Raw genomic sequence first — 22,351 nt, forward strand, 5'->3', positions numbered from 1 at the left:
CGCTACAAGAGGCAAGCGGCACGTTAAATGTAACCGGCCACGCCGCGTATACTACCCTGCTAGAATTACAAGGGGGCCATAAACCGAGGTCGTTCACGGCTACGTTAATGCAGAGAAATTTGACAGCAATACAACACGAACTTGAAAACACGAGCGAAGACTATGTAATGATTGACCTAATTCCAAACATAAAGGAATACATCAGTCTCTTTATTCTGAATACGTACAACTGGCCCAAAAACCAAGGGAAAGGGCTGGCAGATCTTTTACGGAAAGCCATAAGAGTAGCTGACAGGAAAAGGCTCATAATCACTGGGGACTTTAATGCCCTCCACCCGGCTTGGGGGTATAGATGACCTCCTCCAAAGGAAATAAACTATGGATGGAAATTCAGCACTTAAAAATAACAATACCAAACAACCCACCAGACCCCACAAGGATAGGCAACAGCATCGGTGTAGACACGTCCCCAGACTTGACGCTGGGCAGAGACCTAGTGGGCGAGAAGTGGTCAAACACAGGACACACCTTAGGTAGCAATCACTATATCATCGAGATTGAAACACATGCCAGGCCGCTGAAGGGAATGCTTCACAAAAAGAATCTGACAGACTCGGATACTCTTAGAAAAGTCAGGGACATAACCGCTCCGAGGGAGATCACTATTTTAAATCAATGGGTTGAACGACTCAAAAGTGATGTTTACATAGTTTACACACACGCTAGAGAAATCCCAACCGCCGGAAATGATATTACAGAGTCGAGGTTTGCCCACATGTGGGAAGCCCACGAGAGCCTTACGAAGAGATGGAAAAAGCAGATGTACAATAGTAGGCTAAAGAAGAGAATACCTATACTTCAACGACAGATAGAAGAGTACGCGAACGAACTTCAGAGTCAACAATGGGGACAGATTTGCGATGAAATGAATGGTAAGCTTATGTAAAAACATGTGGCAACTTCTTTGGCACTTGCTAGATCCAGGAAAAACTACGACGGCAGATCAAGAACAGCTTAAAACATTGGTTCATAAATACCAGGGCACGGCTGAAGATCTCATAGACAAACTGAAGAGCAGATACCTTAATACGGGCAAAGAACGTTCATCTACACCATATCGAGGACCAGAGAACACAGAAACAGATAGGGACATATCAATAGCGGAGGTATGGAGAGCAATGAGTCAGCTAATAACCACATCAGCAGCGGGAGCAGATGGGGTCACCAATAAAATGCTGAGAAACCTAGATTTAATATCAGTCACGGCACTCACAGACTTTCTTAATGGGGTATGGAAACGAGGTAGAATGCCTTCAGAGTGGAAACATGCTAAAGTGGTCTTCATTTTAAAGCCCGAGAAGAAACTTGATGTAGGCAACCTCAGGCCGATATCGCTAACATCGTGCCTAGGGAAGCTGATGGAGCATGTAATACTAAAACCACTTCAGGAGTATGCATAGGAAAGGGAGGTATTTTCCGAAGCAATGCTAGGTTTCAGGAGCAAGTTGCCCACGCAGGATGTAATGATTTAGCTCAAAGCAGATATAATTGACGCGCCCAATTAAGGGGGCACAAAAACTGTACTTGGCCTTGAACTACAGAAAGCCTTTGACAATGTCAAACACGAAGCCATATTAAATAATGTTCAGGAAATTGCCCCTGACAAGAGGATTTACGATTACGTTAGGGATTTTCTCACCGAAAGAGCAGCAGAAATAAGTCTTGGAGACGTCAGATCTGAAACAATTAAGCTAGGAGACAAGGGCATCCCACAGGGCCCAGCTCTTTCCCCTTTCTTTTTCAACCTAGCGTTAAAGAACCTTCCACCATTACTGAAGACTGTGAAAAGGGGTGAAACATACGCTATACGCTGATGATGTCACGTTATGGACATACACAGGCAACGGTGGGGAAATAGAAGAAAATCTTCAACAGGCAATCGACATTGTTGAAGAATATGCAGAATGGGCAGGGCTGAAATGCTCCCCAAGCAAATCGCAACTTCTGGTAATCCAAGGAACAAAAGAAAAAAACGCAATACCGACGCAGAAGACATTTTGGTAGGACTAAATGACATACTGATAACCAGTGTGGACAAAACCAGGATCTTGGGACTGATAATCTAAGACAATAGAAAGAACACAGAAACAATAAATCGACTTAAGTCAACAATTAAAATGACAACCAGGTTGATAACGCTAATAGCCAACAAGAGACGCGCGGTCAAAGAGAAAGATTTGTGCCGAATTGATCAGGCTTTTGTGATAAGCAGAATAGTGTAAACCATCCCCTACCTCAAGTTAGGGGTGGCAGAAAAGAACAAAATTGAAACAGTCATAAGGCAGGCATATAAATCAGCACTGGGGCTACCCCACTGCACCCCTACGGAAAGGCTTCTTAAACAGGGGGTCTACAATAACACAATGGAACTATGCGAGGCATATATAGAAACACAGCCAAAGATGCTCACCACCACCTCCACGGGATGGAAGATCCTGGGCAAATTAGGACTACAAGATAGAATGCCGGAAAGAAATGCACAAGTAAAACTTCCGACCGAAGTAAGGAACGCACTCATTATTAAACCGCTACCAAAAAAACATGCACCTTGTTTTCCATGAAGGCAGGAGAAAAGCAAGAGCAAAGGCCCCTGAGGCCAAGTTAGAAGACTCTGAATACACAGTTTATGTAGACGCAGCAGAATACGAAGGAGGCAACTCTTTTGCTATCGTGGTCGTGAACCACTCGGGTAAAACATTAATGGCAGGTTCGATAAAAACAAACTCAGGGGCAGCGGAGGAGGCGGCTATCGCCATGGCGATGATCAGCACGAAAGCTGTTACCATAATTAGAGACTCCAAATCTGCTAAAAACAATTTTACGAATATGGATGCTGGCATACTCGGGGAACAGAGGAAACGAGTTGGATCACAGTATAGCTCGAGGTTATGTGTGCCGAGCAGTGAGCCAGGTTGATTCCCCCAATTTCTCGAGAGATGCACTTATCTCATTTCATGACTACACAAATCACTTTAAGCTAGAAAGGCGGATATATCCTCCATCAGACAAGAAACTTGACAAAAGGCAGGAAGTAATCTGGCGTCGGCTCCAGACGCGTGCCTTCTTCTGCCCATCTAAATTAGCACACATGTACCCCAGCACAATCCAATCCAAATTGTAAATACTGCGGCTAAATAGCCGGGTGCGATCATATATTATGGAGCTGCAAAAAAAGCGCCGCCACCGGCGGACCTACCACCAGTCAGACCCTTTGACACAAGTTCGGGCTACTGAGTGGGCTCATAAGGTCGTCTAGAGCAACTGGCTTGAGGTCATCTAAGTGTAGCGCCCACAAATCGCTCATTGCTGACAATAAGTGTTTTCAATCCAATCCAATTTTTAGCATTTCGTTCTTTTCACCAGCCTTCGCTTCTTCCCTGTTTTATAATGTGTCACAGTTGCCTCAGCATTGTCAAGCAGGTCATCATTCCTGATTTCACACGTTTCTATCACGTTCCAGCCTTCCTTTTCTTCTTTTCAGCTCGCGCTCCATTCATTCCTACACTTCTTTTATATCCATTCTCTCCTTCTGCGCTACCAACTCCCCCGCAGCTTTGCTTCATTTTTTTTTTCGCCTAGGAATGCTTTCTCACCCAGTTCCGTTTGGGCCGAAGCGTTCGAGCCTAGTTGAAGTTGCACCGCGTGCGTCGAGGGGACCCGGATGTTCCCCCACAAATGTGTATTTTTCTACTTGTTTATTTATTTTTTACCGCCTCCCCCTAGTTTTTTACTTTGCCTTCTTGCGCGCCTTTGTGCTAGCTGTTGTTTTCGTCAATCACGTGCTTTAAGCCTTGAAATAAACGGCCTGCAGACAGCCAGTGCCCGTCCCTGCCTCACCGTGTTGTGTATTGTGGCTCCTGCATCGTTAATCTTTCACTGCAAAAAGAAAAAAAAAATGCAGTATATGTATGCACGGCCGCTCTCGAGGGAGAGCGCGTGCTCTTTCTTACGGCCTTCTCACTTGAGTTACGCTCTCCGCCGCTGCAAGGGCGCGACCTGCTCACCGTTCTCTCCCTCTCCGCGCCTGCTGTAGCGGCGACTGGTGGGTTTGCTCATCCGCTGATTTCGTAGTGCACGCAGCAACGAAATGAAAGGAAATAGAACGTAGTTGCTTTAGCTGCATGTCACCAGTGTATTCCACATGTGAAAGAAGTCTTATAACAAAATCTGCCCATTAGAACCATCGAAAAGATGAATCATTCTTCTTCAAAAGTATGACGAGCATATGACAGATGCTGCTTGCAGTCCTAAAGACAGAGGATGGTGCATTCATCATGGACTGAGAATAACTATAAGGAAGATTTGTTGCCATGTGGCATGTCTACCGGGTTCAACGTCTCAAAGTAACTCAGGCTATGAGGGTACGCGAAGGTCCTAGAAATTTCGACCACCTGATTCTCTTAAATAATGTGCTCTGAATTCATTTCATTTCATTTTATTACCTTAAAGACCCCTCGCGGGGTATTACATAAGGAGTGGGATGAGCAGAAAAGGTACAAGACAATGCAATATATGTGATCATGTACAAAAAATGTTGTTTAGATTACTAGCAAACGATAAAGGGCAGGTGATGTCGACAATATGCTGGGGAAGGCCGTTCCAATCTTTAGCTGCACGTGGGAAGAAGGAGGCTGAAAAAGTAACAGTTCGGGTACGTGGGCGAAAAACTTTAAGCGTGTGGCTAGTGCGGTGGGAAGTGTAAGACGCTGGCGTGATGTAGGGGGCACGGTTAAGGGATGAGTGAAAGAACTTGTGGTACAGTGATAGCGTGGCTATGCGACGACGAACGGAAAGAGGCGATAGTGCTGATTTCGCTTTTAGGGCTGGAACACTGACGTCGTATGAGTAAGCAGAATGAATGAACATTGTAGAGCGGTTTTGAAAGGCTTCTAGGTCGTTTATGAGGTTAATATGATGCGGGTCTCATATGGCGGATGCATATTCAAGTTTAGGTCTAATGAGTGACTTGTAGGCGAGCAATTTCACGTAATACGAGGTGAGGCGAAGATGACGTTTAAGAAATCGCAGAGTTATGTTGGCAGATGATATCACGTTAGCAACATGTGCATTCCATGTTAGGTCATTAGATAATGTGACGCCTAAGTACCTAAAAGATGATACAGATTCAATGGACTCGTTAGCGATTTTGTAATGGAAGACATCACTCTTTTTGCGACGGGTTATGGAAAGAAGCTTGCATTTGCTAGGGTTCAGGGTCATAAGCCAATTTTTGCACCACTGTTCAATTTGGTTAAGGTCCTGCTGGAGGACTTCTTGATCAGTTATGTTTGTTATTTGGCGGTAAATTACGCAGTCGTCCGCGAACATTCGAATTTGGCAGAATACATACTGTGGGAGATTGTTAATATATATTGCAAACAGTAGGGGCGCAAGAACAGAGCCTTGTGGGACGCCGGATGTTACAGGGAGAGGGTTGGAAGAGTGGTTGTTTACAATGACTGACTGAAAACGATTTGTTAAGAAGGCCTTGATCCAGTTTAGCACGTTAGGATGTAAGTTTAGAATAGAAAGTTTTTGTATTAATCGCTGGTGTGGAACTTTATCAAATGCTTTAGCGTAATCCAGAAAGATGGCGTAAACTTGAAGGTTAGCGTCCAGGTCCGCATGTAAGTCGTTGAGGAATATGGCTAGTTGTGTTTCGCATGAATACCCCTTGCGGAAACCGTGTTGGGATGGATGGAAGAAATTGTTAGAGTCTAAGAAGTTCATTACCTGAGAGTATATGACATGCTCCATGATCTTGCAGGGGACGCTAGTTAGAGAAATAGGACGGTAGTATAGGGGGGAATTTTTGTCGCCTGATTTGTAGAGTGGAACGACCTTCCCAAGTTTCCAGTTTTCCGGAATGATACCTGTAGAGAGTGATTGCGAGAACAATAATTCTAGATACACTGCACTACTGCACCTCGTGTTTTTTTAGTAGTTTAGTGTTTATCTCGTCGAGGCCGGCCGATGAGGAAAGATTTATTTTCTCAAATAAAGACTAGATGCCAGTTGAAGAAAAAGTTATTGCGTCCATCGGTGAGGTGGCATTAGTAGGAGGTATCCTTGGAGGCAGGTGGCGCTCCTGGGTGAAAACTGACGAGAACGCCGTATTGAAGATGTTAGCGCATTCTGTGTCGGAGGATTGAATACCGGATGCATGAGTGAGGGTTATTGAGTGTGATGGTCCGGGATTGATAACGCGCCAAAATTTTTTGGGGTTATCGCAAAGCATGCGCGGTAGGTCGCTGTTAAAAAATGCGTGTTTAGCATTGGTGACAGAAGTCAAGTATTCTTTTTCGGTTGAGAAATATTTCTCCCACGCTTCGGAACTGCTTTTCAATTTGGCAGCACGAAAAAGCCGCTTCTTTTTATTCTTGAGTCTTTTTAGTGTCTTAGAAAACCAGGGTTTAGAGCGATTTTCACGAAAACTTGTTCTAGGGATAAATTTTTGTGTTAGTTCGTGCAGTTTATCTTTAAATATTAGCCAATTCTCGTTAACAGATCTCTGGTTATAACCGGCTTCGAAGAGTGGGAAAAAATGCTCAGTTCATGATTAATGGCATTGTAGTTACCCTTGTCATAGAGGGTGATTGTTTTCTTTTGTATTTCATGGCGCTCGGTGCGGAAGGAAAAATCTACTTGAATGACTTTATGGTCACTAATGGGCTCTAAGTATGTAATGGATGACAAACTGTCAGGATGAGAGCTTAGCATTAAATCTAAAATGTTGCTCGAATCGCCTGCGATGCGTGTTGGGCTGGTTACTAGTTGGTAAAGATTAAAGTTCAAGCAAACATTCAGAAAATCTCTTGATTCTGCACTAATTGGCTGTGAATGAGAGCGGTTGAGTCAGTTTATTCCTGGATAATTAAAATCACCAAATAGAATAATATGCGCGTTCGGATAAGAGGTCGTGAGCTGGTTGAGCATATTGTTGAGTTCGCGGGAAAAGTTTGGGCTTGCATGCGGAGGCCTATAACACACGCCGATTATAACTGAATGCGGTGAAGCACGGCACAAAAGCCACAGTATCTCTAAGTTAGATGGTAGGCGGATGGGTGGATAAGATAATTCCGGTCCAGCAGCGATCAGTACACCACCCCCTCGAGAATCTGTGCGGTCCTTTCGATAAACAGAAAAATTTGGCAAATCGGCAATAACTTCAGCATCAGTGATATCATTAGTAAGCCAGGTTTCAGTTAACAAGAGCATACTGCTGTTAAATGATGTGACTAAGCTAGACACGCGTTCTCGTTTCGGCATAAAACTGCGAATATTAGTGAAGGTTACAGAGAACGAAAGATGATTACTTGGTAAAGTACGGGGACGGGTATTGATTGCTTTTGGGGGAGGTGACCTCTATCGTATCTCTTGAACGTTCTGCGATGGGATATCGTACATATAACGCTTAGCACCAATGTGCAATGTCTTGTAGCGAAGTGAAAACAACTTTTTTTGATTTGGCGAAAGTTACAAGGTGGCTACGCGCGGTTTGGACAGAACGAGAGAAGTCTTCGCCGAGGCTATAGGATGTGTTCTTTAGTTTCCGCGCATTTTAGAGAATATTGCCTTTAGTTCTGTAGGACGTGAATTTGGCTATTATTGGGCGACAGCGGTCGTCAGACTGGCGTCCAAGACGATGTGCGCGTTCTATTTCTTTAGGGTCGATTGATATGTTAAGGCGCTCCTGGCAGTGACGAATGATTATTTCTTCAGCCTCAGCATATTGTCACCAGGGTCGATGACGCAAATAAAGACACAGGCTTGATGGTACGGAAATTAACTCTTTATTGGGCGGACTTGCGCCCGCAAAAGAACTAAGCAACTCGGCGGCGGCGATAGCAGCAAACGTGTTGGTCGATCGTCGAACAAAGAATGCCCGTCACACTCGTCAACGCTCAATTGAAATTCTGCACAGAACATTCTAGATAACGTCGCAAACAGCTATCAGCATGGGCTGGAACATTGTGGAAAGACACCCGAGTGGCCGGAACCTTCGAGACAGATCTCGGTGCATCTTGGGCTACAACGAAACTGATAAAGGTGTGACTCGCGACATCGAGCATTAACAAACAAAGATTACGGAACTGATACGCGGTCCAGAATTAGAGTGATAAGCCTGTATGCCGGCGGCTGTTAAAAAACAACAAATACTGTTTTGAAGGTTTCGCGGCAATATGTTTCGGTCGTATTAGTGTCTTCAAGGCCATACAATATTAGATTGTTCCGCCGCGATCGATTTTCAGCGTCGTCTAGGCGTGTTTCTAAGGCAGAGACTAGGCAGGCTGTCTGGGCGGCGTTAGTTCGGACAGTATCAAGGTCTGTTTGTAAGGTTTTTGGAGTTTGGTAGTGGTTCTCGAGGTCGGTCATTCTTTCGTTCAGATTGGAGATGGTTTGCTTTGTCGTTAGTAGTTGGGTTTTTAGTTCGTCCACCTCAGCGATGAGAAGGGATTGACTGGCTGAAAGTTTTTGCAGCTTGGCAAGAATGGTGTCAGAATCAAGACCGGGGTTAGTTTCAATATCACCAGATAACAACAACAGAAAGGAGAGGGCAAAATCGGCAACAATAGCACTCAGACACTGTGGGCTTGGCAGCTGCACTAAGAAGTAGTTACTAGTTTTTTTTGCGAATAGGCTATATTGTGCACCAACCTGCATTGTCAGGAAGAGCGGATTAGTGGTCTTTGACATGGCACAGCCACCAAGCCCACGAAGTGTCGTTGACGGATGCTGCGGTTTTATAGTTGAAGATGGTGATGTCGACTGTGATGGGGCGATCCAGGAGGCAGCGAGGGTTGGGCAGATCCTTGGCGGTGTGTCGACGGCAGCGGTGACGTTGACGTAGCCAGCCTCAAATCCACCGCAGCCAAAATAAATCGCAGGTAGGGATGACGGACCCGACTGCGCAGTCGTCAGGCCAGGCAGAAAAGCAGTGAAGATCGTGGCAAGCACCTGCATTGTCAGGAAGAGCAGATTAGTGGTCTTTGCCATGGCACAGCCACCAAGCCCGCCAATTGCGCAGTATGCGCCAGAGTCTTGACAGTACAGCCCAGAAGGCTGTCCATGGGCGGTACTATCGAAAACCTGGTAGTATACTGTCAAGTACCCAGCCCCCGGGGCTCGGTATTCTCGCCTTTTCTCTTCAACGTAGCAATGGCGAAATTACAACAACTACGATGCTACCCGTATTTGAATTTTAGTATTTATGCTGACGACATTACACTATGGATCAGACGGGGCCGCGATGCCAAAATTGAGCAAACGCTTCAAGAAGCAGCGGGCATGGTCGTACGGTTCGTGGCAGAAAGTGGGCTTGCATGCGCTCCGAAAAAATCAGAGCTCTTTATTTACAATCCACGGTACCTACAGAACGAGCGTAAAGTGTGTATAAGATTTCGGTACAAAGACAACAGACTCCCCGGGGATATCGCAGATCCGTATACTAGGTCTCCTCCTCCAAGATATAAACGGAGAAACTATTAAGAATGTTGGGCGACATGTCTCTCAAACAGCCTCATCGGCCGAGTTTCGAGAAAAGGCACACGACTTAGGGAAAATAATCTGCGCATAATCCAGACATTTATCATTAGTCGAATCAGCTATTTTACGATACTTACCTCTCAAGGCAGCAGAACGAGATAAATTGGAGAGCCTCATTCGCACAAGCATTAAAAGAGCCCTATTGGCCTCGAGACCGAGCAGAGTCGCCACCTTGCGGCTCAGCGGCAAAACCTACTCAGTGTGGATGCGTTTTCGCGTCGCGTGCCAGCACGCAGTGATTTACGCGCGCGCATGCGGCGTGTACAGGAGTGTTTTTGTTTGTTTCGCAGTTCCTGTTAGCTTTTGCTTACCTATATATGCCTCTTGCAAAATAAATATGAACAGTCTATAACCCCACGCTTCTTTAAAAATATATATACTTGTCCGTATCGAGCATGTCATGCTTGGATAAGGACATCATCCATCGCGGTCTTCGGCGCTTGAGATCCTTTGACATGCAATGTCTCAAACGAAGTAGTACTATCGTTACCACCGTGTCAAAGCAAAACAGGTTGTTGTCGTCAATAAAAGTTAATGCAAACGCTCAGAAATCACATATTCCTGTTTCTGTTTGGAATACCGCAGCTACTAAAACATATGCCACCGCAGACTGCTTCATATAGCAGAATGCAGTTTGAACAGACCACTCTATGCCTGCTATGCCGTCTGTATATATGCACGATAAAGTTGTGTGAGTACTTTTTTTATTTGTTTTTGCTTTTAAACCTCTGCCGCGGTGTCTCAATGGTAAGGGCGCTCGACTGCTGATTTCGAGAACGGGGGATTCAATTACAACCGTTTCGAAAAGCGTTCCTCTGTTGTGAGATTTGACTGCACAATAAACAATCCCACGTGGTAAATGTGGTGTTAATAATGAAAAAAAAAAAAAAACGACACCAAAACCAGCCTCTGTAATCATCCGTCATAGCCGATGCCGCTTTCATGCGTTAAACCTAGCCAATATGTGCACTTCTTTTCTTTTCTTTTGTTGTTGAAGGCTTTTGTGCATCCGTAAAAGTTTTAGTGCTTTAGAGAAATACTCGAATGTTTGGGAAACATATTCCCTGCGCCTAATTGTTACCCTAAATATTACATAATACACCTAGATCAATGTACTTTACTAGTAGCTTATTATAATCATTATAATCCTTTTTTGTCCAAGTGCTGTCTTCCGACAAAACTCGTCATTTCTGACAAGGGAAGTAAAACAGCTTCATGCGGGTTTAAATATCAGTGTTTAGTTCGGGATTAAATACATTTTTATAGTCGAATGATAAGATGACCTCCATTTCTTTCGGAATAGTTTTAAATCCGGCATCTGTTTTGGAAGCAACCCTAAAATTTTACTTAGCATAAGATTTAGTCACTGCTAATAATTAGTGATAAACAAATTTTCAGCCTGTAAAATTGCTTCCCAGAACTTGACAGTGCCCATGAGCAGTTTATAACGATGTCTTCGCAGCGAGTAATTCGTAGCTTGCACTTTAACGTTACTGAAAATTAATCGCGAATTATTGTAAATTTTGTCAAGTATGTAAAAGTTCTCCCACAGGGTGAAATTTATTCGCATTGCAAAACAAAATAATTACACTACTAATTTACCGTTATATATTAACATCATACACATCAGAAATCCCTTATACTTTCCTCGGTTTCAGGAAATCATTTACAGTTAGTGGCGCATGCATTAATACACTATCACATTCTATGACAGTGGCCGCAAAAAGCATCTCGGCAAATTCAATCCACTCAGCGCTGTAGACGTGAACAATCAGCTTTCCTGTGCATCGAGGTTTCCTGTATAGTGTCGGCGTGATCTCATTTTTGGGGAATACTTGTGCGTGGTTCTCTAGGCCAGAATTGATGTGCACTCAGTCTACAGCAACTCGCCATGCAGTGCGCTGCCAATGCTACATTTAACCTACTTAATCCTCGAGTAAAGTACGATATAGTGAACCAGGCTGCCACGATTCAATCTAAATTACTGCAGGTCAGAGCACGAACCTTGTATCTGCGTGGGCTTGACACTAAATTCGCCGGTCTCACTCGCATGAGACAAGTGCAAACTGTTTAAAAGTCGATAAGATAAACAAAGCTGTCATTAGGCAGGCCCAAGCATTAGTCGCGTGAGCGCGGTACAGCGCAAGAAATGTGCAAAGTAAATCTAGAAGACTGGTGGTTGCGTGCTTTGTTTTCCTAAAATCCGCTCTTCTTCTGCTGCATTGGCGAAATCCTTGGATTTGTTTCTGCAATATTGCAGAAATACTACAGAAGACACGTTTTCATCGCCAACAAACCCGCCGTAAACTCGGAAGCAAACCTACGCAGCGTGCGTTTCTGCGAGCGCCGCCGGCTGCCGATCCACACTACCGGAGTGACGGTGGCGCCACCGCTAGGTCGATCTCGCAGCGAATAGGTCTCCCGCGCTGTACTTCCACCTCTAGCCTCCTGCAACTGGGCATCCATAACACATGGGATGAGATCGTGGAAGCGGTGCGTACCTCGCAGGTAGAGCGGCTCCGGTAACCTCCACAGGTTCATACAGGATAAACTAAAGATCGACACTTGTGGAGGCGCTCAGCCCACATCTGAAATAGACAAGGCTGTACAAAGAAATAGACAGGCTATAGACATGCCGTTGCCAAACAAGTATGCATCCCTCCCGAACACCATAAGGCGCGTCGGGATGCGTTGAGTATGCCAAATCTTATAGCGAAATTGCACAGTAACCATTGACTGAGTAGGCAGTTGACTGCTGTGCCAGCCCCTATACCCTAAATTACAGACAGGCCGTCGCCTGGCGTCGCCTTCAGACTAGGACATCCCCACACCCGCTCCGGGTGAGCATATGCTACCAGGTGAAAGATCAGAATTCTGTGTAAACTGTGACCCTTGATCACATCATCTGGAACTGCCTTTTTTCTCCCGGGAGGGGCCTAAATCTGACGCCGCAACTCTGGGAGGCCGTGCTGCGCTGCTCGGCCCTGTGCTCCAGCTAGCCGCCATCCTGCTGATAACCGCCGCAGGTCAACAACGTCTGCTGGCCTGCGTATGAGGCGGGGCCTAGCGGGGCCCTCCGCCATCCGCCCAAAGCGGCGAAGGGCCAGAACTCCTTCATCCGCTTGTGTAAAAAAGTTCAACTCTCTCTCTCTCTCTCGACAGTACCGCTTCCATCGAGACGCGGCCGCCATGGCCGAGATTGAACGCGAGAGAAAGGAACATTCAAAATTTTAGGCTCGCGCTCCTAGATGCCGCCCTGTAAACATATACACGACGACTGCCGTCACCAAATTCCGGTTTTCTTGACATAGTGGAAAATAGCAATTTTATGCAATATGCATACCGTAGCAGTCTGGGCGCGTTGGTTATTCATGATGGAAACATACAGGGCAGAGAAGGACGAGGACAAAATGAAGACACATAGGACACACGAGCGCTGACTTGCAACATTTTATTTCGAGCCTCAGAGCCCTATTATACAGATGAAAACACCCAACATCATACATGCGCAGTAGGCGATACATTCATATCTTGTCTTAAGTATATCAACTCCTTACGAGTAAGAGCGATTGAAGGCTTGGCTACACAAGACCCACCCAACCGATCTATCATTTCGGCTTCTATAATCTCACGAGTCAGTTGACATCGGTTTTTCGCGATAACATGGCATCGTTGGTAGTCAGGATGGCACACGGACATTTCATCTGGATCGTGTTGGTTTACAATTTCGTCATTACAGTTTAGTTTACATTTCCTGCAGTGCACATCCAAAAACCATCCTCGATTTTCAGACACATTGTTACAATGTTCCCGGAGGCGGTCGTTCAAGCACCTACCGCTTTGCCCTACATAGCTTTTCCCGCATTTCAAAGAGATGCTGTAAACCACTGAACACGAACATTCTACAAACTTTGTACGGTGGTTCTTCTTGCAATTAGGGTTTCTTGAACCACCGGGCCTTGTCAATCTGCACAACTTCTGCAGCCTATCGGGGGCAGAAAAGACAACTTTCACATTCCCCCGTTCACCGATCTTTTTCAGGCGATGAGACATGCCATGAATGTACGGGAATGTATAGCAATCCGCTTGTTAGTAGGCGGCAGTGATTTACTAGTTTCTTTTGAGCACAAGCGCTTAATTAGGGTTTCGGCGACACTGATAATGACATGTGTGGGATACCCCGCAGCTCGGAGACGAAGGATCTGTTCATTGTAGCAGGTGGCCATAAGTTCAGGGCAAGATTTACAAAGGAAATTTCTTTAGCACAGTCCCGCAATACCCCTCTTTACAAGTTTGGAATGTGCAGACCCAAATGGGAGCAGTGGCTTATTGGAGCGTGGTTCATACTTCCAGTAAAGCTGTGCGTTACGGAATAAAAGCCTGATATTCAGAAATCTAATGCTGTCGCCAGAAGGCATCTCATGTGTTAATTCTAGAGGCGAAAAACCTGCGCGTAAAAAGGTTAATGTGTTAGCAGCTAATTCTTTAAATGCGTCCAAACTGCAGTCAAGGAAAATTAGGAAATCGTCAACATACCTAAGAATCTTGGTTATGGTAAACGGCTACAAAGGGCTCTGTCAAGATCAGCTAAAAATAAACCACTAAGAACTGGGGCTATACAGGAAAAAAAGGCAAATTCCTTCCTTCTGCAGATAAGGTTGGCCCTGAAGTTGGATAAAAGTTGACCGGAGATAAAAACTAAGGAGTTCCAAGAAGCCACTGCAGGACATCCCGGTCTCATTCATAAAAGCTACATTTCCAAATGTATCGATGCAGTCCTGGACACAAGAGAGCAAACTTGACTGAGGCAACAAGTAAAACAGATCCTTAATGTCTACCGAGAACGTTCTGAGATTTTTATGCTAAAAACACTCTATGTAATTCAAAACAGCGTCCGAAGTAACTAGAAAATGGTCGTCAATGCGCAAAAGGTTGAGCTTTTTCTGAAGAAAAAGGGCAATGGATTTTTGCCAAGTGCCGTTTTCTGAGAGAATTGTCGTGAAGGATGTGTCAGCCTTGTGCGTTTTGACGCCAAAAAATACCTCTAGATAATCTCGGTGACAAGCTTCTACGCTCTTAACAACGTTTTCTAGCTTCAGCCTGCTACAGAGCTTTTTTTCTTGAGTTTTTACCCTTGACATGCTTATGTTCTTGCGAGGAGTAAAATAATTCGAAACAGCCTCTAAGGCTTTGACATTAAAAAACTCGTGAGTCAGCACAGCGAAGCCTCCCTCTAAATAAAGGATCTCTAATCACGCCAGACATATTAAATGTGTCAACCTCCCCGCATCCTTTTCAAACGGGGAAGACATTGTGATTTCAAAAGCAAAAAAGCCATGGATTGCGCTCTAACAACTTTAGGCATTTTCCCCTCTGCTTGGGTTCGACCCTTGACACAGAGAGCGCCTCTGACCCCACCTTTTGTGCCCCGTACGTTTGCATGCAGGAAGCTACAAGAGGGTCGCGCAGTTCACCGGCAGCTATAACTGACCACCTACCGCACAGTGGCTGATACGTTTCCACACAGCCACTGTGCGGTGAGAGCATGATCTTGTGAGGGACACAATATATATACATAGTCTCAAGATTCCACAACTAAACAAAGAATCTCTAATCAGACCAGACATATTAAATGTACCAACCTAGACGCATCCTTTTCGAACGTGGATGACATTGAGGTTTCAAAAACAAAAGAAGGCATGGATTGCACTGTAACGCCTTTCGGCATTTTGTCCTCTGCTTAGGTTCGACCCTTGGCACAGAGCGCCTCTGACCCCACCATTCGTGCCCCGTACATTTGCGCGCAGGAAGCTACAAGGGGGACGCGCAGTCCACCGGGAGCCATAACTAACCACCTACCGCACAGTGGCTGATACGTTTCCACACAACCACTGTGCGGTGAGAGCATCACCTTGTGAGGGACACAATATATATACATTGTCTCAAGGTTCCACAACTAAAGAAAGGATCTCTAATGAGACCAGGCATATTAAATTTACCAACCTCTCCGCATCCTTTTCAAACGTTGATGAAATTGAGATTTCAAGAACAAAAAAAAATCCATGGATTGAACTCTAAAAACTTTAGGCATTTTGCCCTCTGCTTGGGTTAGATCCTTGGCTCAGAGAGCGCGTCTGTCTCTGCGGTTTGTGCCCCGTACATTTGCGCGCAGGAAGCTACAAGAGGCTCGCGCAGTCCACCGGCAGAAATAACTGACCACCCACCGCAAAGTGGCTGATACGTTTCCACACAGCCACTGTGCGGCGAGAGCATGATCTAGTGATGGACCTAATATACTTACATTTTCTCAGGATTCTACAAATAAACAAATGATTTCTAATCAGACCAGCCAAATTAAATGTACCAACCTGGACGCATCCTTTTCGAACGCTGATGACAGTGAGATTTAAAAACAAAAGGAGGCCTGAATTCCGCTGGAACATCTTTGTGAATTTTGCCCTCTGCTTGAGTTAGACCCTCGGCACAGGGAGCGCCTCTGACCCTGCCTTTTGTGCCCCGTACCTTTGCACGCAGGAAGCTACAAGAGGGTCGCGCAGTCCACCGGCAGCCATAACTGACCGCCTACCGCACAGTGGCTGAAACGTTTTCACACAGCCACTGTGCGGTGAGACCATTATCTAGTGAGGGACCTAGTATACATACATGGTCTCAAGATTCCAAAAATAAACAAAGCATCTCTAATCAGACCAGCCATATTAAATGTACCAACCTGGACGCATCCTTTTCGAACGCGGATGACAGTGAGATTTCAAAAACAAAACAAAAGGCATGGATTGCGGTCTAAGAACGTTAGGCATTTTGCCCTCTTCTTCGGTTTGACCCTTGGCACAGAGAGCGCATCTGACCCTACCTTTTGTGCCCCGTACGTTTGCACGCAGGAAGCTACAAGAGTGTCGCGCAGTCCACCGGCAGCCATAACTGACCACCTACCGCACAGTGGCTGATACGTTTCCACACAGCCGGTGTGCGGTGAGGCATTATCTTGTGAGGGACATAATATACATACATGGTATCAAGATTCCACAACTAAACAAAGCATCTCTAATCAGACCAGACATATTAAATGTATCAACCTCTCCGCATCCTTTTGAAACCGGGAAGACATTGAGATTTCAAAACCAAAAAAGCCATGGAGTGCGCTGTAACAACTTCAGGCATTTTTCCCTCTTCTTGGGTTTGACCCTTGCCACACAGAGCGCCTCTGACCCCACCTTTTGTGCCCCATACGTTTGCACGCTTGAAGCTACAAGAGAGTCACGCAGTCCACCGGCAGCCATAACTGACCGCCTACCGCACAGTGGCTGATACGTTTCCAAACAGCCGGTGTGCGGTGAGGCATTATCTTGTGAGGGACATAATATACATGCATGGTCTCAAGATTCCACAACTAAACAAAGCATCTCTAATCAGACCAGCCATATTAAATGTACCAAGCTCTCAGCATCCTTTTCAGACGTGGAAGACATTGAGATTTCAGAAACAAAAGAAGGCCTGGATTCCGCCTGAACATCTTTGTGCATTTTGCCCTCTGCTTGAGTTAGACCTTAGCACAGAGAGCGCCTCTGACCCTACCATTTGTGCCCCGTACGTTTGCACGCAGGAAGCTACAAGACGGTCGCGCAACCCACTGGCAGCCAAAAGTGACCACGTACCGCAAAGTGGCTGATACGTTTCCACACAGCCACTGTGCGATGAGCGCTTTATCTGTTGAGGGACCTAATATACACACATTGTCTCAAGATTCCACAACTAAACAAATGATCTCTAATCAGACCAGACATATTAAGTGTATCAACCTCTCCGCATCCTTTTGAAACCGGGAAGATATTGAGATTTCAAAACCAAAAAAGCCATGGAGTGCGCTGTAAAAACTTCAGGCATTTTTCCCTCTTCTTGGGTTTGACCCTTGCCACACAGAGCGCCTCTGACCCCACCTTTTGTGCCCCATACGTTTGCACGCTTGAAGCTACAAGAGGGTCGTGCAGTCCAGCGGCAGCCATAACTGACCACCTGCCGCACAGTGGCTGATAAGTTTTCACACAGCCACTGTGAGGTGAATGCATTATCTAGTGAGAGGCCTAGTATACATACATGGCCTCAAGATTCCAAAAATAACCAAAGCATCTCTAATCAGACCAGCCATATCAAATGTACCGACCTGGACGCATCCATTTCGAACCCGGATGACAGTGAGATTTCAAAAACAAAAGAAGGCCTGGATTCCGCAGGAACATCGTTGTGCATTTTGCCTTCTGCTTGAATTATACCCTTGGCACAGAGAGCGCCTCTCACCCTGCCTTTTGTGCCCCGTACGTTTGCACGCAGGAAGCTACAAGAGGGTCGCGCAGTCCACCGGCAGCCATAACTGACCACCTACCGCACAGTGGTTGAAACGTTTTCACACAGCCACTGTGGAGTGAGAGCATTATCTAGTGAGGGACCTAGTATACATACATGGTCTGAAGATTCTAAAAATAAACAAAGCATCTCTAATCAGACCAGCCATATTAAATGTACCAACCTGGACGCATCCTTTTGGAACGCGGATGACAGTGAGATTTCAAAAACAAAACAAAAGGCATGGATTGCGCAATAACAACGTTAGGCATTTTGCCCTCTGCTTGGGTTAGACCCTTGGCACAGAGGGCGCCTATGACCCCACCTTTTGTGCCCCGTACGTTTGCACGCAGGAAGCTACAAGAGGGTCGCGCAGTCCACCGGCAGCCATAAGTGACCATCTACCGCACAGTGGCTGATACGTTTCAACACAGCCACTGTGCGGTGAGAGAATTATCTTGTGAGGGATATAGTATACATATATGGTCTCAAGATTCCACAACTAAACAAAGCATCTCTAATCAGACCAGCCATATTAAATGTGCCAACCTCTCAGCATCCTTTTCAGACGTGGATGACATGGAGATTTCAAAAACAAAAGAAGGCCTGGATTCCGCATCGTTGTGCATTTTGCCCTCTGCTTGAATTATACCCTTGGCACAGAGAGCGCCTCTCACCCTGCCTTATGTGCCCCGTACGTTTGCACGCAGGAAGCTACAAGAGGGTCGCGCAGTTCACCGGCAGCTATAACTGACCACCTACCGCACAGTGGCTGATACGTTTCCACACAGCCACTGTGCGGTGAGAGCATGATCTTGTGAGGGACACAATATATATACGTAGTCTCAAGATTCCACAACTAAACAAAGAATCTCTAATCAGACCAGACATATTAAATGTACCAACCTAGACGCATCCTTTTCGAACGTGGATGACATTGAGGTTTCAAAAACAAAAGAAGGCATGGATTGCACTGTAACGCCTTTCGGCATTTTGTCCTCTGCTTAGGTTCGACCCTTGGCACAGAGCGCCTCTGACCCCACCATTTGTGCCCCGTACATTTGCGCGCAGGAAGCTACAAGGGGGACGCGCTGTCCACCGGGAGCCATAACTAACCACCTACCGCACAGTGGCTGATACGTTTCCACACAACCACTGTGCGGTGAGAGCATTACCTTGTGAGGGACACAATATATATACATTGTCTCAAGGTTCCACAACTAAAGAAAGGATCTCTAATGAGACCAGGCATATTAAATTTACCAACCTCTCCGCATCCTTTTCAAACGTTGATGAAATTGAGATTTCAAGAACAAAAAAAAATCCATGGATTGAACTCTAAAAACTTTAGGCATTTTGCCCTCTGCTTGGGTTAGATCCTTGGCTCAGAGAGCGCGTCTGTCTCTGCGGTTTGTGCCCCTTACATTTGCGCGCAGGAAGCTACAAGAGGCTCGCGCAGTCCACCGGCAGAAATAACTGACCACCCACCGCAAAGTGGCTGATACGTTTCCACACAGCCACTGTGCGGCGAGAGCATGATCTAGTGATGGACCTAATATACTTACATTTTCTCAGGATTCTACAAATAAACAAATGATTTCTAATCAGACCAGCCAAATTAAATGTACCAACCTGGACGCATCCTTTTCGAACGCTGATGACAGTGAGATTTAAAAACAAAAGGAGGCCTGAATTCCGCTGGAACATCTTTGTGAATTTTGCCCTCTGCTTGAGTTAGACCCTCGGCACAGGGAGCGCCTCTGACCCTGCCTTTTGTGCCCAGTACCTTTGCACGCAGGAAGCTACAAGAGGGTCGCGCAGTCCACCGGCAGCCATAACTGACCGCCTACCGCACAGTGGCTGAAACGTTTTCACACAGCCACTGTGCGGTGAGACCATTATCTAGTGAGGGACCTAGTATACATACATGGTCTCAAGATTCCAAAAATAAACAAAGCATCTCTAATCAGACCAGCCATATTAAATGTACCAACCTGGACGCATCCTTTTCGAACGCGGATGACAGTGAGATTTCAAAAACAAAACAAAAGGCATGGATTGCGGTCTAACAACGTTAGGCATTTTGCCCTCTTCTTCGGTTTGACCCTTGGCACAGAGAGCGCATCTGACCCTACCTTTTGTGCCCCGTACGTTTGCACGCAGGAAGCTACAAGAGTGTCGCGCAGTCCACCGGCAGCCATAACTGACCACCTACCGCACAGTGGCTGATACGTTTCCACACAGCCGGTGTGCGGTGAGGCATTATCTTGTGAGGGACATAATATACATACATGGTCTCAAGATTCCACAACTAAACAAAGCATCTCTAATCAGACCAGACATATTAAATGTATCAACCTCTCCGCATCCTTTTGAAACCGGGAAGACATTGAGATTTCAAAACCAAAAAAGCCATGGAGTGCGCTGTAACAACTTCAGGCATTTTTCCCTCTTCTTGGGTTTGACCCTTGCCACACAGAGCGCCTCTGACCCCACCTTTTGTGCCCCATACGTTTGCACGCTTGAAGCTACAAGAGAGTCACGCAGTCCACCGGCAGCCATAACTGACCGCCTACCGCACAGTGGCTGATACGTTTCCAAACAGCCGGTGTGCGGTGAGGCATTATCTTGTGAGGGACATAATATACATGCATGGTCTCAAGATTCCACAACTAAACAAAGCATCTCTAATCAGACCAGCCATATTAAATGTACCAAGCTCTCAGCATCCTTTTCAGACGTGGAAGACATTGAGATTTCAGAAACAAAAGAAGGCCTGGATTCCGCCTGAACATCTTTGTGCATTTTGCCCTCTGCTTGAGTTAGACCTTGGCACAGAGAGCGCCTCTGACCCTACCATTTGTGCCCCGTACGTTTGCACGCAGGAAGCTACAAGACGGTCGCGCAACCCACTGGCAGCCAAAAGTGACCACGTACCGCAAAGTGGCTGATACGTTTCCACACAGCCACTGTGCGATGAGCGCTTTATCTATTGAGGGACCTAATATACATACATTGTCTCAAGATTCCACAACTAAACAAATGATCTCTAATCAGACCAGACATATTAAGTGTATCAACCTCTCCGCATCCTTTTGAAACCGGGAAGATATTGAGATTTCAAAACCAAAAAAGCCATGGAGTGCGCTGTAAAAACTTCAGGCATTTTTCCCTCTTCTTGGGTTTGACCCTTGCCACACAGAGCGCCTCTGACCCCACCTTTTGTGCCCCATACGTTTGCACGCTTGAAGCTACAAGAGGGTCGTGCAGTCCAGCGGCAGCCATAACTGACCACCTGCCGCACAGTGGCTGATAAGTTTTCACACAGCCACTGTGAGGTGAAAGCATTATCTAGTGAGAGACCTAGTATACATACATGGCCTCAAGATTCCAAAAATAACCAAAGCATCTCTAATCAGACCAGCCATATCAAATGTACCGACCTGGACGCATCCATTTCGAACCCGGATGACAGTGAGATTTCAAAAACAAAAGAAGGCCTGGATTCCGCAGGAACATCGTTGTGCATTTTGCCTTCTGCTTGAATTAGACCCTTGGCACAGAGAGCGCCTCTCACCGTACCTTTTGTGCCCCGTACGTTTGCACGCAGGAAGCTACAAGAGGGTCGCGCAGTCCACCGGCAGCCATAACTGACCACCTACCGCACAGTGGTTGAAACGTTTTCACACAGCCACTGTGGGGTGAGAGCATTATCTAGTGAGGGACCTAGTATACATACATGGTCTGAAGATTCTAAAAATAAACAAAGCATCTCTAATCAGACCAGCCATATTAAATGTACCAACCTGGACGCATCCTTTTGGAACGCGGATGACAGTGAGATTTCAAAAACAAAACAAAAGGCATGGATTGCGCAATAACAACGTTAGGCATTTTGCCCTCTGCTTGGGTTAGACCCTTGGCACAGAGGGCGCCTCTGACCACACCTTTTGTGCCCCGTACGTTTGCACGCAGGAAGCTACAAGAGGGTCGCGCAGTCCACCGGCAGCCATAAGTGACCACCTACCGCACAGTGGCTGATACGTTTCAACACAGCCACTGTGCGGTGAGAGAATTATCTTGTGAGGGATATAGTATACATATATGGTCTCAAGATTCCACAACTAAACAAAGCATCTCTAATCAGACCAGCCATATTAAATGTGCCAACCTCTCAGCATCCTTTTCAGACGTGGATGACATGGAGATTTCAAAAACAAAAGAAGGCCTGGATTCCGCATCGTTGTGCATTTTGCCCTCTGCTTGAATTATACCCTTGGCACAGAGAGCGCCTCTCACCCTGCCTTATGTGCCCCGTACGTTTGCACGCAGGAAGCTACAAGAGGGTCGCGCAGTCCACCGGCAGCCATAACTGACCACCTACCGC

General features: G+C 46.0%; 1 pseudogene; it reads right to left on the reverse strand.

Moving 5' to 3' along the window:
- Positions 1 to 7,425: 7,425 nt before the first annotated feature.
- On the reverse strand, positions 7,426 to 8,724 carry LOC146186978 (uncharacterized; annotated as a pseudogene).
- Between the last annotated feature and the right edge of the window lie 13,627 nt (positions 8,725 to 22,351).

Source organism: Amblyomma maculatum, chromosome 6 (assembly GCF_055883805.1).
Source record: "Amblyomma maculatum isolate TAMU_Amacu chromosome 6, ASM5588380v1, whole genome shotgun sequence".
Lineage (NCBI taxonomy): Eukaryota > Metazoa > Arthropoda > Arachnida > Ixodida > Ixodidae > Amblyomma > Amblyomma maculatum.